Raw genomic sequence first — 15,085 nt, forward strand, 5'->3', positions numbered from 1 at the left:
TATCCAACTTGAGCTGAATCTTGAACAATACTGGAAGTAATCACAAAACTGTCAGAGCAGAAAGCTACAAATAATCACTAGTCGTCGGTCGTATCGGGCGATTTTTTAAGAGCTTGATAAATTTTTTTAAAAAAAAACGCATAAGATTTGCAAAATCTCATCAGTTCTTTATTTGAAACGTTAGATTGGTTCATGACATTTACTTTTTGAAGATAATTTCATTTAAATGTTGACCGCGGCTGAATCTTAGGTGGTCCATTCGGAAAGTCCAATTTTGGGCAACTTTTTCGAGCATATCGGCCGGAATAGCCCGAATTTCTTCGGAAATGTTGTCTTCCAAAGCTGGAATAGTTGCTGGCTTATTTCTGTAGACTTTAGACTTGACGTAGCCCCACAAAAAATAGTCTAAAGGCGTTAAATCGCATGATCTTGGTGGCCAACTGCCCATGCATCCCGAAAAATGCACTGTTTGGTGTGGTTTGTACGCTGGTGGAATCATTGGACCGTATTTTTTCAAAGATGCTGTTGGACGCAACGTTACGGTGAATGGCGATCGCTATCGTTCGATGCTAACAAACTTTTTGTTGCCAAAAATGGAAGAACTGAGCTTTGTTGACATGTGGTTTCAACAAGATGGCGCTACATGCCACACAGCTCGCGATTCTATGGCCATTTTGAGGGAAAACTTCGGAGAACAATTCATCTCAAGAAATGGACTAATTTTGTTGAAAAGACACCAAGATCGATTATCGATTTGGACGCCTTTAGACTATTTTTTGTCTACCATATTTCTTTAAGTAATCATAAAGTGTAAACAGCAACCCTCGTATTGGCTGTCTTAAACACAACCGCATAGAATAATTATCAAAGGTCAGCCCGACGAGACGCGCTCCTGCCCACGCACACTCACACAACAATACACATATAAATATACTAGGCAAACGCAGACAGCCAAAACAAACAGAGGCATGAAAAAAGAAGCAAACAAAAACAAATCAGTGCGAGTGCATGTTGTCCTGCAAGTCATTTAATTTCTATTTTTACGCTCGAACCGCTTTATATGCGCCCATTTCCGTTGGTATTTCAATGCCGCGCCCACCGCACACCAGCAGATGAATGCGATTGTTCGGGGTTGTTGTATTTTGTTGTTATTGCATTTGGAAGCTGCTGTGGATTTTCCGCTTCTCTGCGTTTTGCGTGTTGGCGAGAAAATTAAATAAAAAATAATTAAGAGAAATAACAGAATTCAAATAAACAAAGCGAAGTAATGCGCCGAGGAACGAACCGGGATAGCACAGTCCGCCGAGGGGAATGACAATGGCCGCAAATGTCGGTGGTCTGCCGGAACTCGCCAGGATGTGCAAGGAAACATGAGTGTTTATAAACTCGCATTTTTATATAAGTATGTATGTGTGTGGGTGTGTCTATGCATGAGTCGTCAGTATTTGCTGTCAGCGCTGCCAGTTCCCTTTTCAGCGACTCCTGCCCTTCTACTGGTATTTATTATGTGCTTAATGCGACTACTGATTTTGCTGTTTCTGCATTTTTTTGTCTCAGCCCTCATTGCGCTTTGGCATTTTTGTTGCACAATGAAGTGTAACAATGTGGCAAGTCTTGATAATTTGTATTAATTGACAACTAATTGTTTTTTCCTTTTAACAACATTATTGTCAGCGCAGTTACAACTAGAGCCAGAGTCATTGATTCGGACAGAAAACAGAATGCTTGTTGCAATCAGGCAGCTTTTACAATCAGTTGATACACTCTGTGAATGTTTGTGAGAAATGAGGATGGATCGAGGCTGCACAGTGTGGTGAGTAGAGATGATACTTTGGTGAAGTAAAAACTAATATAACCATATTCTCGAAACATGTTTAAGGTAATATTTTATTGTCATAAACGTATTCGATTATCGCTTTGGGTATCTTCATTGTAGACAATATTATATGTTTTAACAGGTCAATTGAAAAGTTCCCGGCACCTTAGCAAAACAAGGGTGATACACTTATTATAGCGAACATCAAATTTTTTGATACAATTTTTAAAGTACGATTTACACTTTGCTTCAAAATAGGCTTCTACGCTCACTACTTCTTTCGCTGAAAGTTTCTAACACAGAACATGATATCTAAAAACAGAAAATAGTCGCTGGGGGTCAGATCCGGCGATTGCGGAAACAATTCGAATTCATGAGTTTTTGCGAGAGACGGTGCATTGTCTTGGGATGATAGCACTCTTTTTTACTTCAAATTCTGCTGATTTTTGACGACTTCGATTTTGGCTGTTGATGGTCCTTCTTTTTTCAAGGTAGTCAATGAAAATTATTCCATGCGTATTCCAAAAATACAGACGCCGAAACCTTACAAACCGACTGTTGGTTTTTTCCATGCTTAGAAGTGGGGTCAACGTGTGCAGTCCACTCGGATGACTGTCGATCGGACTTCGAAGTGAAGTAGTGCAGCCATGTTTCATTCCTTGTCACATGTAAAAGCAAAACGTCGCGTTTATTTCGCTTCAATATTTCGAAACACTGCTTCGTATCATCAATTCGTCGTTGTTTTTGGTCAAAAGTGAGCTCGAGCGGCAAACACTTCGCACAGAGCTTTCTCATATTTAAATATTCGTGAATAACACTTTTATAATAAACACGTTCAGTTTATATTCTTAGATATAACCAGTTATCTCGAACAACTTTGCGAATTTTTTTGATTTTTGCATCGGCAGTCTCTTTTGGCGTCTTCGGTGCTTATTTCACCACGTCTAGACTTAGTATACCAATCCGTGATGGTTGATTTTTTTGTCAAAATAACAAAAGTTGTTTCAATAAAAATGATATAATTCACAAGCTAACGATTCGACAGCTGGCAAATTTATACACGCACCATTTGTAGGTTAGGGCTGGCTAAAACTCTTATTGATTTAATTCTACTAACGTTATCTATGTGTCAAGTCAATGTTTATGTTGCCTAAATCTAAAGTTAAGTGTCTTGAGTGCGTTGATAAATACAGAAATGTATGTATGTACTGCTTAAATATTTAGTTTGAACATGTTTGGGTAAGAGTCTTTGATAAGAGTTTTTGCAATATACCACCTTTTTTGCTATGAAAATATCGCACAATTTTGAGATTTACTAACTGATCGTTTCGCGGTGGGATATGTATAGGAAACCTCAATTGTCATATCGAATCGGTTTGGTTGAAGGTAAGCCGTTCTTGGGCATCGGATATCAAAAAGAGTTTATATTCACTCACTTTCGAAGTCCTCGAATTTTATTGCTGCTAACTTTTTGTCTAAAAAGCAAAGTATATACCAACAATACTCGTACAGTTGAGAAATGCATGACAAAAATCATAGTGATGATCGGTCGAAATACTTAAAAAACTTACACAAAGCAAGGAGAGCTCGTTTCTCTACTGCAAAAGAAGATTAAGTAAAATTATTTCAAGTATTAAGTAGGCTCTTAAGTTAATATAAAATTGTGAGTTTTTTCCACACTTTTAGCACAGTTTGCTACACTGTACAAGTAAAAAAATCGGCCTCATCGACTGTATGTTCTACAAAAGGGAATGTCACTAAGCGCGATTGACGATTTCTTGGTGGAACACATTTAATTTTTTAATTGAATTAGACTTATAAATATTTTCTTTTACTTCTAATTGTAGCAACTGTCTTGTAAATTGTGATTAAGAGTGATATTCCATGGCGAAATTTGAACTTAAGTTTATGTACAAATTACCACTATAAAAGTTCGATAAATTTTAGTGCTGCAAAGTTGATGGTAGGCATCTGTTTTCATTTCTGGTTTACTAAGTATTAAGCAGTAATTAAAAATATAGAAGTTCCGACAGCTTTGGCATTACATTTTCGGAGTCCGTTTGACAGAAAAATGCTTTGGTGCGTGACGTCATGATCGAAAGCCTTTGATTATGATTACGTCGATGATTTGAGAGTTCGTTTCGTCTCTATTAAAGGGTGATCCATTTCGAAGTTCCATACTTTTTCAAAGAAAAAACACAGAAACTTTAAATTTAATGCATTCTTTAGCATTTATTTGTTGAAGATTATCTTTTTCAAATGTTTGCCGCGGCTACGTGGTTTCGTCTTCGTTGACTCGCTTCGAGCATTTCGATTGGTAATTGGTGAATGATAAGCGTGATGTTTTGCTCCAAGACCTGAATCGAAGCAGGATAGACTTTAGGCTTTATATAGTTCCAACAGGAAAAAGTCTAATTTTGTGGTATCAGATGATCTTGGTGGCTAATCGACCGGACCAAAACGTCAAAATATCGTCTCATCGAAGTGTTTTCTTTATAAATCCATTGGTTGATGCGATGTGCGGGAAGTGGCGCCGTCTTGTTGAAACCAAATGTCGCCGAGATCACGAGCTAAATTTCAGGCATCAAATAGTCGGTTATTATGGCGCGATAACGGTCGCCATTGACGGTTACGTTCTCACCAGCATGAAAGGAATGATAATAGTAACACCCCAAATTTGTAAGAAAGCTCCACTATACAAATAAAGGCGTAAGCAGGGCTGTGAAGGTTTATTAAATATTTTCAGATTTTGTACAAGCTGAGAAATGACTCTGCTCTTCGAGATAAATATGTCGGTGGTAGGAAGTATTAATAGGTAACAGATAAATAGAATTATGTTAGGTATGGCAGAGTAGTTACATATTCTAAGAATAGTAAAAATACAGAAGAAATACTTCAATGTTTTTTAACTTAGATTAGTCGAAAACCATAATTTTTTTATAACTTCCAAAGTTTCCGTTCACAAATTTTAAAAGTTAAAATATAGTATCAACCAACAACTAAAACATATGACCTATTTCTCCTCTATCACACAATTGCATTTCTCATATTACCTACCGCATTACTTCGCTGTATATGAGAAGGCATGACGGTAAACAAAGTCAGATGATTAGCAGACCACTAGGGGTTATCACTAAACACCTATGCGATGGTTGCCGTTGCTTACGTACAACTGGGAGAGCGCTGAGAAGAGATAAACCCATTTGCGGTACTTGTAAATTTTATTTTATGTGAACAAATTGAGTACAGAAGTGTCGAACATGCATATGTTTAACTAAGTACTCGAGTGCCAATAAATGTTGGGTTTTGTGATAATAATATTTATACATGTTGTGTACATATAAATAGTTTTAACCCGTGACTGACCACATACTGACGGTGGCTTTGAATCTTGCAAAAGCACGATAGAAAATGGTAGACTGATTATGAGATAGTCGGGTCATTGCAGTCGATATGAAGTCTGATTAAAATATGAAAAAGGTGCATCCACCATCCCACCTTCAAATCAATTATTATAAAAAAGAGATAGAAAGACCACAATTGCAAAGAAAGTTGAGGGCGTTCTACGGGCCGCGTTCATCAGCATGTGTGGTGCACTCCAATCATTGCACTTAACGCCATTACTGCCAGTAGACATTGCTGGAAGGTGTATGGCTGCAAAAGTGGCTATCAGACTCAGAGAATATGGGTTCTTAAAAGAATACGTATCTGAATCCGATATCCTCACACACTTTGACTTCATACCGGTTCACTTAGATCATGGAGTCGCCAAATCGAACTCTGGCGGCTCCTTCTGTGGCCATATACCGTCGAGGGAGCAATAGGTGGGAAGAAGCCGTTGGAGGAGAGGGGCAGTAAGCTTCTTAACGGATGGGTCAAAGCTTGAGGGGGAAGTTTGGTGGAGGGCTTTACTGTCAGGAGCTGTCCATCAACTCCAGCCTCAGTCTTCCTGGCTATTGCAGTGTCTTCCAAGCCGAGGTTGCAGCTATTAAGGTAATAGTAGATCTACTACTCCGGAGTGCAGCCTCCTTCAGAGAAGTGATCATTCACACAGATCGCAGAGCGGCGATACTAGCCTTGAACTCATTTACACTGCGTTCAGGGATGGTCGAGGAGTGCCTAACCACGCCATCAATAGCATCGAGTGTCTTTGTGATAACACTGGTATGGGTGCCGGGCCATAGTGGAATCGCACGAAATTGTAAAGTTGATGAGCTAGCAAGAAAAGGCTCCCTAGAATCGCTATCGGTAGAATGGGAGCGGGTTGGTGCTACCGTATTCTCTTCTCATTTACTATTAGACAGCTGGGCTTCGCGAAAGTTTGCGTTTATAAGTTCGAACAGAGTAGTTCTTCTTTTCTAAGGCTTCACAAAGGACTACATATAACAGTCGACGTGGAATCTTTGATCAGCCATTTTACTTAACCTAACCTAAACCGAACGTACCTACCTGCCCCAGAACCGAAAAATATTTTTATGTTGGTTTATACATTTATCATCTTCGAGTATATATTGAAGACTCTACAAACCTACATTTCAATGACCCCAAACATTCGCTAAAGACCTCTGGAATGCGCTAAACCTCTGGGTTTCTATAAACCTTACTTAAAAAGTCAGATTTTTTCTTTCAGAGATGATTTTTTGATGGTTAATTTTACCAGAGTAAGAGAGAGAGAGTAGGATTCGGGGATTGCCGAAAAAATCCTTTTGAAGGAACTCCTTCTTGTTGGAAAAATTCTGTGCGAAAATATCAAATTGACAAAAAAGGCTTAATATAAAAGTATTGTGTCAGCTCCCATATTGATTTATACATTAAAGTGGGTATTTACCAACAGCAAACAGAAGCTCTAATATTGTGGGTATTTCTGACTAAACTTTATAAGTGATTGTCAAGTACAAAGAATTAGTGTTTTGTTGTAGACACTCTTATCAGTAATTGTTGGCAAAAAAAAAAAATGACATTCGCGTGTCATTCGAGAACCGACAAACGCATTTAGACATTTAGAGCGGACAACTCACGCTCGCAATGAGTACAGTGAGCACATTGTATTGCACTGATGAATGAGAAAGTAATGAAATATATTTATATATGTATGAGAGAATTTGGCATTATCAATGCAATGCATATTTATGACGAATGGGAGGAAGACAATCGAAACAACGAAGCGGACGAAAGCAAAATTAGCAATGACAAGTGAGTACACATTGAGCGATACACATAAGGGGGCCGCGGCTGAGCATGAGTAAGAGACGTTGTTTGATGACTGAGAGATGTGTTGTGTATAGCGATAATAATGTGCAATCAGTTCATTGCACTACCCAGTGAGTACTTAAACCATTTCATACCTCAACTTTCCCACCGTTGTTTTGTAGTGAATTGACATTTCTCGCTGCTTTCTCGCTTTCTTTGCTTTTGTGTTGAATATTCGCGCCCATTTAGTCGCTTATCGCTGCAAGCGCTGATAAACAGCTGAGGCAACGAATGTTTGTGTAAATATTAAATTAAATATAATTGCAGAAAGCAAATAATAAAAAGTGCGAGCAACAAGTGTTCTAATCAAGATAATTCCTCGAAAAGGTTGAACGAGTGTAATCGAGCAGGGAGCGTGTTAAAAGTGTGCGCAAAGCGAGTATGAAAGTAAAGTAAAATGTGTAAGTGAATTTCGTAAATAATTTGGACCCGGCACTGGGCAGGTGCTGTCCCTCAATCAGTTGACGCCATTCTCTGCGTGAGCGAAGTCCGAATTTTTCAATAAAAAGTGTGCTTTCGTGTGGCTTTCGGTGAAAATTTCGTCGATTTGTGGCGTAAGAAGTGAGCTTTGGCAAAATATGAATATATAATATTTATTTAATCGACTTGAGTGGCGATAAGCAAACATTTTAGGCAAAATTTAATATTTAAACTTGCTTTTATAAGTGATGTGCTAAATATTATAGTGTCATTAGTATATAGTATATGCGGCAATTAGTTGCCAAAAATATAATGAGAACAACGAGAAGTTAATTGCTTTGTGCCAATTGATATAAGCGATTTGCGTTCAATATTAAAAAAATAATAATATTATTTTTTATTTTATTGTGCTAGAAATATTCGTTGTGGTAACAATTCTAAACTGACGCTTACATCTACATATCTATATGTGGTGCTGCCGAATCGTTTAATATTTGGCAAACTCTTACTGGCGCCAACAAGTTTCGAAGTAGCTTCGAAGTTCGGATATATTTTCGGCAAGCTTTTCGGTAATGGCAGTTTGATATTGATATTTTGGCATTGCCTTCCGAAAACCGATTACTCTGACAAAGTTTTAAAATACTAGTATTTTTGGTAACCTTAACTGGGATATGAACGCGCAATTCACATGCTGTTAGTCACAAACTCAACTTATTCAACTTAGTGTTCGTTGCTTTGCGATGAACGGCTGTAGGCCCGTTTGCTCCGTTATTTAGTGTCGTAGCTAATAATGCTATTCCACAAATGAAGTGTTGGTAGTACAGAGTACTCAGCGACATCTGTTGTAAAACTTTGTTTTTATAACTTGGGTGGAGTCCCTATTTGTAAAATTTCTTCACAATAGGAGGATGGTTTAGAAAACAATGAGAATTTTGAAATCTAAAATGTCGGGCTTTTGCAAAGTCCAATTCTTACAATATTTTTTGTTATGTTGAGCCCATGAAGTACGTTAAAATTATCAGTTCTTTTCATTGCTAACCTTATCTGTAGCTAAGGCTAGATTTGTTTCTATGAGCTTGGCGAGTTTAATTAATGCACCTATCTTCACATTTCGTTGCTTGTATGTGAAGTCTTGGTCAAAAACAATACTGTATCGCTGCTACAGCTTTCATATACGCTAGACATGGCTTTCTGTGACCCTTTTCTATTTCCACAAATAAAGAAAACTTCGTGTATGCACTTATTATGGTAAGACAAACTTCTCAGCTTATTAATGTCGTAGCCATTAATGTTATTCCATAAATGGAGTTTCTGATAATCATGGAATTATAGAATAGACTTAGTATTTTCTTAGTTGTGGAAAATACTCAGCGGCTGCGCAATCTGTTGTAAAACTAATTTTTGTATAACTTTCATTTCGCCACTGAAATGTCCCAATGTCACAGTAGAACTTTGCTTCAAAATAGGCCCATGTTTCGGCGATCACCTCCTTATTTGATACAAATTTCTTCCCAACGAGCATTCTTTTGAGCCTTGAGAACAGAAAACAGTTGCTGAGGACCAGATCTGGAAAATACTTTAATTGCTGAAGCAATTCGAAGCCCAACTTATGGATTTTTGCCGTCGTTTTTAGTGACTTGTGATACGGTGCACTGTGGTGAAGAAGTTTTATCCTTTAAAGGGTACAATAATGCTATGTTATAACCGCCCTTGTTAGTCCTTTCTTTTCCATGATAGAGTCCATAAATTATTACATGCGCCTCCCAAAAGACCGACGCCATAACCTTGACAGGCGACTGTTGCATTTTACATGCTTTGGAGCGGGTTGATCCTGTGCAGTCCACTCGGTTGAATATTGATTGAACGTCGGAGTGAAAGAGAGCCATGTTTTATCCATTGTCACATATCGATGCAAAAAATCGGGTTTATTACGCCTTAATATCTCCAAACACTGTTCCGAATCATCAACTCGTCGTTGTTTTTGGTCAAAAGTGAGCGCAGAGCTTTCTAATACCCAAATATTCGTGAATGATATGATGTAGACGTTTAGTTGATACCCGTAGAATATCTGCTATTTCGATCAATTTCACGTTTACGGTCATCCAAAATTATTTGAGTACTCTTTTGACGCCTTCGTCGGTAACTCTTTTGGGCATCCTCTCCGTTCACCGTTTTGGATGCTCATTTCACCACGTCTATTCTCAGTATACCAAATCTTGATGGTTGATTTTACTGGGATAGTGTCCGGAAACTCGCCATCAAGACAAATTTTTTGCTTCAGCTGTACTTTTTCCCTTTAAAAAGCAATATTTTTTCAACACTCGAAATTCCTTTTTACCCATTTTTTTACAATTATAAAAGTGGCTCACAAACTATTGATTCGGTAGCAGTCAGATTTATACACCTGTCTTTTGAAGATTAGGGCTAACTAAGCAGCCAAATATAATTCCAGTAGCGCCATCTATGTGTCAGGCAATATACCTATTACTGGATTAGTATGCCAAATTTGTCGTACTTCTACGATTTTATTCGTTATCCAAGTTTTCGAAAGGTATTACATTTTCCACTACTGAAATTGAACCTTTCCTATGTCAGCAGGTCGTTTTAGTTTAAGTTAGTTGCTTTAACTATATAATAAAGGTGTATGCTTGGGGGTTTCATATGGTCTTATAAAGTTATAAAGAACCGAAAAAATAGCGTTGAGAATTGTAATTGCGTAAACTCATTTTGGTATGTATTCCAAAAACAATTTTTTGAAACAAGTGTAAAAATTTAAGATTTTACAATATGAATGTATGTATGTATTTATATATAAATATATGTAGGTATTTTAAACGCAACATAGTATAAATTGTGATTGTAAATAATTGTCGTTGAACCTTTAAAACTTAAACAACTCGCAACGGAAATCTTAAAGCATGAAAAGCTTATACAAATATCTCGCTGTAAAATGATTTTCAACTCATTCTCAACAAAATTATGTTGTTAAAAGATAATTTAATTTAAAAATTGATAAGTTTTTGTGATAAGCAGTCATTCGTCCCATATCGGTCAGATTTGGAGGTGAAATTATGACACTTACGCTTTACTTACTTTACACAATGCAATTTTCTCGCTTCTCTCTGTTAGTTTAATCTCTCTTTCTTATTTCTATCTCTCTCTCTCTCACTGTTTGTTGACTAAGGTAGTCCCTACAGTAGATTTTTCGCGTTAAATATCTTATCATTGTTTCATAAATAAAATATGCTGTTCTTATTTTTGTTTTGTTTAACGACCAGTCGAATGTCGGCAGGCGTTATCCACGGAGAAAACGTCTCAGTACACTGAAAGGGAAGCCCTCCACTAATAGTTTTAGTTTAAAATGAACGCTACTAGCTCTTTGAACCTTACTGCGATAAAAAATACTTTCTAAAGAATTTAGTCTACAATTTAGAATAATCTGTTTCAAAATAAGTTATTGTAGAGGAATGTCAGAAAATAGTAGTGGCAAATAGATGTTATATCTGTATGAACCTGTAGATGGAATGCGAAAAAAGAGGTCCACAAAAGGTCATTGCAGATTAAAGTTAGTTCTATCGGGTGATTTTTTAAGAGCTTGATAACTTTTTTAAAAAAAAACGCATAAAATTTGCAAAATCTCATCGGTTCTTTATTTGAAACGTTAGATTGGTTCATGACATTTACTTTTTGAAGATAATTTCATTTAAATGTTGACCGCGGCTGCGTCTTAGGTGGTCCATTCGGAAAGTCCAATTTTGGGCAACTTTTTCGAGCATTTCGGCAGGAATAGCCCGAATTTCTTCGGAAATGTTGTCTTCCAAAGCTGGAATAGTTGCTGGCTTATTTCTGTAGACTTTAGACTTGACGTAGCCCCACAAAAAATAGTCTAAAGGCGTTAAATCGCATGATCTTGGTGGCCAACTTACGGGTCCATTTCTTGAGATGAATTGTTCTCCGAAGTTTTCCCTCAAAATGGCCATAGAATCGCGAGCTGTGTGGCATGTAGCGCCATCTTATTGAAACCACATGTCAACCAAGTTCAGTTCTTCCATTTTTGGCAACAAAAAGTTTGTTAGCATCGAACGATAGCGATCGCCATTCACCGTAACGTTGCGTCCAACAGCATCTTTGAAAAATACGGTCCAATGATTCCACCAGCGTACAAACCACACCAAACAGTGCATTTTTATGCATGGGCAGTTGGCCACCAAGATCATGCGATTTAACGCCTTTAGACTATTTTTTGTGGGGCTACGTCAAGTCTAAAGTCTACAGAAATAAGCCAAAACTATTCCAGCTTTGGAAGACAACATTTCCGAAGAAATTCGGGCTATTCCGGCCGAAATGCTCGAAAAAGTTGCCCGAATGGACCACCTAAGACGCAGCCGCGGTCAACATTTAAATGAAATTATCTTCAAAAAGTAAATGTCATGAACCAATCTAACGTTTCAAAGAACCGATGAGATTTTGCAAATTTTATGCGTTTTTTTTTAAAAAAAAGTTATCAAGCTCTTAAAAAATCACCCGATATAAAGATTCAAATTGAAGTTAAGGCTAGATTGAACAGTCTTAACTTGTCTTAACTGAGCGAATTGGAGCACTTCAAACCAAAATTTTCTTGCGAATGGTATAAAAATTCACTGGCCTGCAAATTTTTATCTAAATCGTACTAGATGTCGCAACCAATAATCTCGCTCTTTACTAAGTATACTATGCTAACATCACTTTTAGCAAGTTTACAGCGTAGGAAAAACGATGTAATATAAATCACTCGCATTGAAACAATATTTGAGTTTCGGTTAAAAAAATGGTTATATAGTGGTTATATTTGACAGCGGAGGCTGAAAATTTTATGCTGCATATTTGTTACATCATGTGAAACGTGAGCAATAAAAACTCAATTTTTTTGATGATATATATTTTTGCATTTTAGCTGGCGATATATATAATACAATATAATATAGATATAGTTTATATACGAAAAATTAAAAAAAAATTCGTATATTTTAAAATACTACAAATCCAAATATTTTTAAGTCATCATATTTTTTTTACTAGAAACATAAAAAATATTTTTACTGCTTACAACTTCTTCTTTCATATTCACCATATCCTTTCACCATTTATTTGCCATAAATTTAATCATCGAAATAAAAGCGGAACTACATACACCACTTAGGGATCGCCCACGTAAAGGAAGCCCCGCAGAAAGTCATAAAATTCCTTCATATGAGCGTAATTAAATAAAAATTTCCTTTGTCTTCGCGATTTCATCTTCATTGTTTTGAGCGGCACTCTTCTTTATGCTCCGACACGTCCGCCTTGCACTAAGTAAGTTTAGTTACTTTTATTTTAATTTTTATGGCGTTTTCAGAAACACTTTTAAGATTTTTATGCGCAAAGTTTCGGCTGCTGGTCGGGCGGCTGGCTGGGCCCGGCGTGCGTTGATCTCCGCTCATGTGTAAATAAAGTGAAATCGAATGTGGAAAAAAGCGGCAAAGATTGCAGGGCAAGGGTCTTACGTACGCTTTGAGCATCGAAAACAGCAACTTACACACACACACGTACAATCGGGCGCATGTGTGTGTGAATTTATGACCCCAAGTGCTTATGCACTAAGTTGCTTATTCACTCTTTGTTGAGTTCACTGGCGGGAGGAGCCCGCTTTCTGTGCTCATCCAATTGCTTGTGGCTGGGTTTTCAATTTAATATGCGGTAAAGTTAAAAACTACCATAAAAGAAGATTTATTTGCTTCCGCAAGTTTTTTCTCCAGTTTTTACTTTTTGCACTTTGTTTGTTTATTTAAAAAACAATCCGTCATGCGAAGTTGAATATTAATGAAAATGAGTTTTTGTAGCTTGTCTTGCATGGTAATTAAAAAAAATATAAAACATATGAAGTATTGTTTAAGTTTAGTTACAGTGACGCTGATCTCATTCGACAGATTTTGAGGTTCGTGAGTTCATTCTAAAAATTCTTTAACTAATGTATGAACTAAACACTTACAAGTTAACGTAATATTATTCTCCCAAATCTTAAGAGAAATGGTTCCTTCCAATACTCCAATGTCTTAAGGAATCGGTTATTGTTTTTATATTGACCATTTTCTTCGCTACTGTTTCCAGTTAGAATATTTGAGACTTAGAATTTTAAATATCTTTGATCCGAAGCCATTCCGACTTCTCTCTCATTTTTAAATAACTTTGTCTTTATTTAATTTTGTGGACCGCTTAACTTACTGAGAGGACATTCGCATGATATTACTTTGCGTGAGTTTACTCGCGGAGATTTTTGCTGCTCCTTACGTAGGCGGCCTTTTATATTTCTGAATTTGGCAACATTAGTGCTCCAATCCGAAAACTAGCAATTTTATCGTAAAATTTGGCATTTTTAGGTCATAAATACTCAGAAGGTTTTGACATACGAGGGCTACTTGTTGGATTTACAGTAACTTAAATATTCACTTCGACCAAAAATGGAATTAAATCATGACCATTTCTTTCGAATATTTTTTACAACTTTCGAAATGGATTAACTCAGCGAGAGTGCATAGATGAACTTAAATAAAGTTTTGGCGGTGAAGTTTCATCAAGTACCAGTATTTATCGATGGTATGGTGAACTCAATCGAGGTCGTAGATCACTCCAATCGAATTGCATGAAGGTCGTCTAAAATCAGTTCTTGTGCGCAAAAAGATATTGCAAGAACGTCATGTGACCTATCGTGAGATTGAGACAACTTTGGGCATTAGTGGGACTAGAACACATTCAATATTGCGTGAACATTTGACTGTAAAAAAATTGTTCCCATTGGATTCCACACAATTTGTCAATCGTTCAAAAAGGCTTGTGTCGTTAGTCTAGACTCTAGAGAAATGTTAACAGAATATGAAAAAGATGCCTCGAAACACGTCTATGACGTCTTGACAGGTGCTGAATTGTGGATTTACTCGTATGAGCCTGAAAATAAACATCATTAAACTGTATGAGTGTGGAAATATGAGCAGAATGCAACAAAAGTTGTTCGCGGACGAAGCACTTCCCTTCATATTAATTGGTTGCCTGTTCTTTTGGAAAAACTGGACATATCGCGACCATACCACTGTAACAACGCAGAACAATAAAATCTCGGTGGTACGCAACCATTTGTATGACAGTTTTCTTTCAAGAAATCAGGAAAACTAACCAGGTTTGAACTAATTGTCCAATTGCTTTTGGCACTTAGAATGTGGTATCTCCAAAATATGCCTTTTGAATGCATCAACTGCCTCTTCAGGTGTGGAGAAACGATCACCTCTTCTTATTTTTTCCGTTTTATAATAAAAAGAAATCGTTCGGTGCCAAGTCAGGACTATACGGAGGATGACTTATCAAAGTGATGATTTGAGTGCTCAAAAATGAAATTGTTTCAGTCGATTTTCCCGTCTTCCGCTTCGCGGTTTGGGTTTGGGTTGTCGAAATCGCTGCCTTTTCGCTTCCTCGTCTGGTAGCCGCGCTGCCTCCCGCCCGAGTGGACCCGGATTTGCCTTTGCGATCCTTCCTGTCTCTGATCCTGTTTCTCGCAAATACCTCCACTATCTCAGAAGTTTTCTTCTCCCG

The 15,085-nt window shown here is 37.2% G+C and overlaps 1 protein-coding gene across 5 annotated transcripts in view; it reads left to right on the forward strand.

Annotated features, from left to right (window-relative positions):
• Nucleotides 1-7,310: 7,310 nt before the first annotated feature.
• LOC126760408 (galactokinase-like) overlaps nt 7,311-15,085 on the forward strand; it is a 72,381-nt gene continuing 64,606 nt past the window's right edge. For 2 of the 5 annotated variants that reach the window (XM_050476006.1, XM_050476011.1), the window contains exon 1: nt 7,491-7,627. The gene's annotated coding sequence lies outside the window, so the exon portion shown is untranslated. Of the gene's footprint in view, nt 7,468-7,490; nt 7,628-7,900; nt 8,056-15,085 lie in introns of those variants that run through there. The other 3 variants (XM_050476009.1, XM_050476010.1, XM_050476007.1) reach the window with 3 other exon arrangements.

Source organism: Bactrocera neohumeralis, chromosome 5 (genome assembly GCF_024586455.1).
Source record: "Bactrocera neohumeralis isolate Rockhampton chromosome 5, APGP_CSIRO_Bneo_wtdbg2-racon-allhic-juicebox.fasta_v2, whole genome shotgun sequence".
NCBI lineage: Eukaryota > Metazoa > Arthropoda > Insecta > Diptera > Tephritidae > Bactrocera > Bactrocera neohumeralis.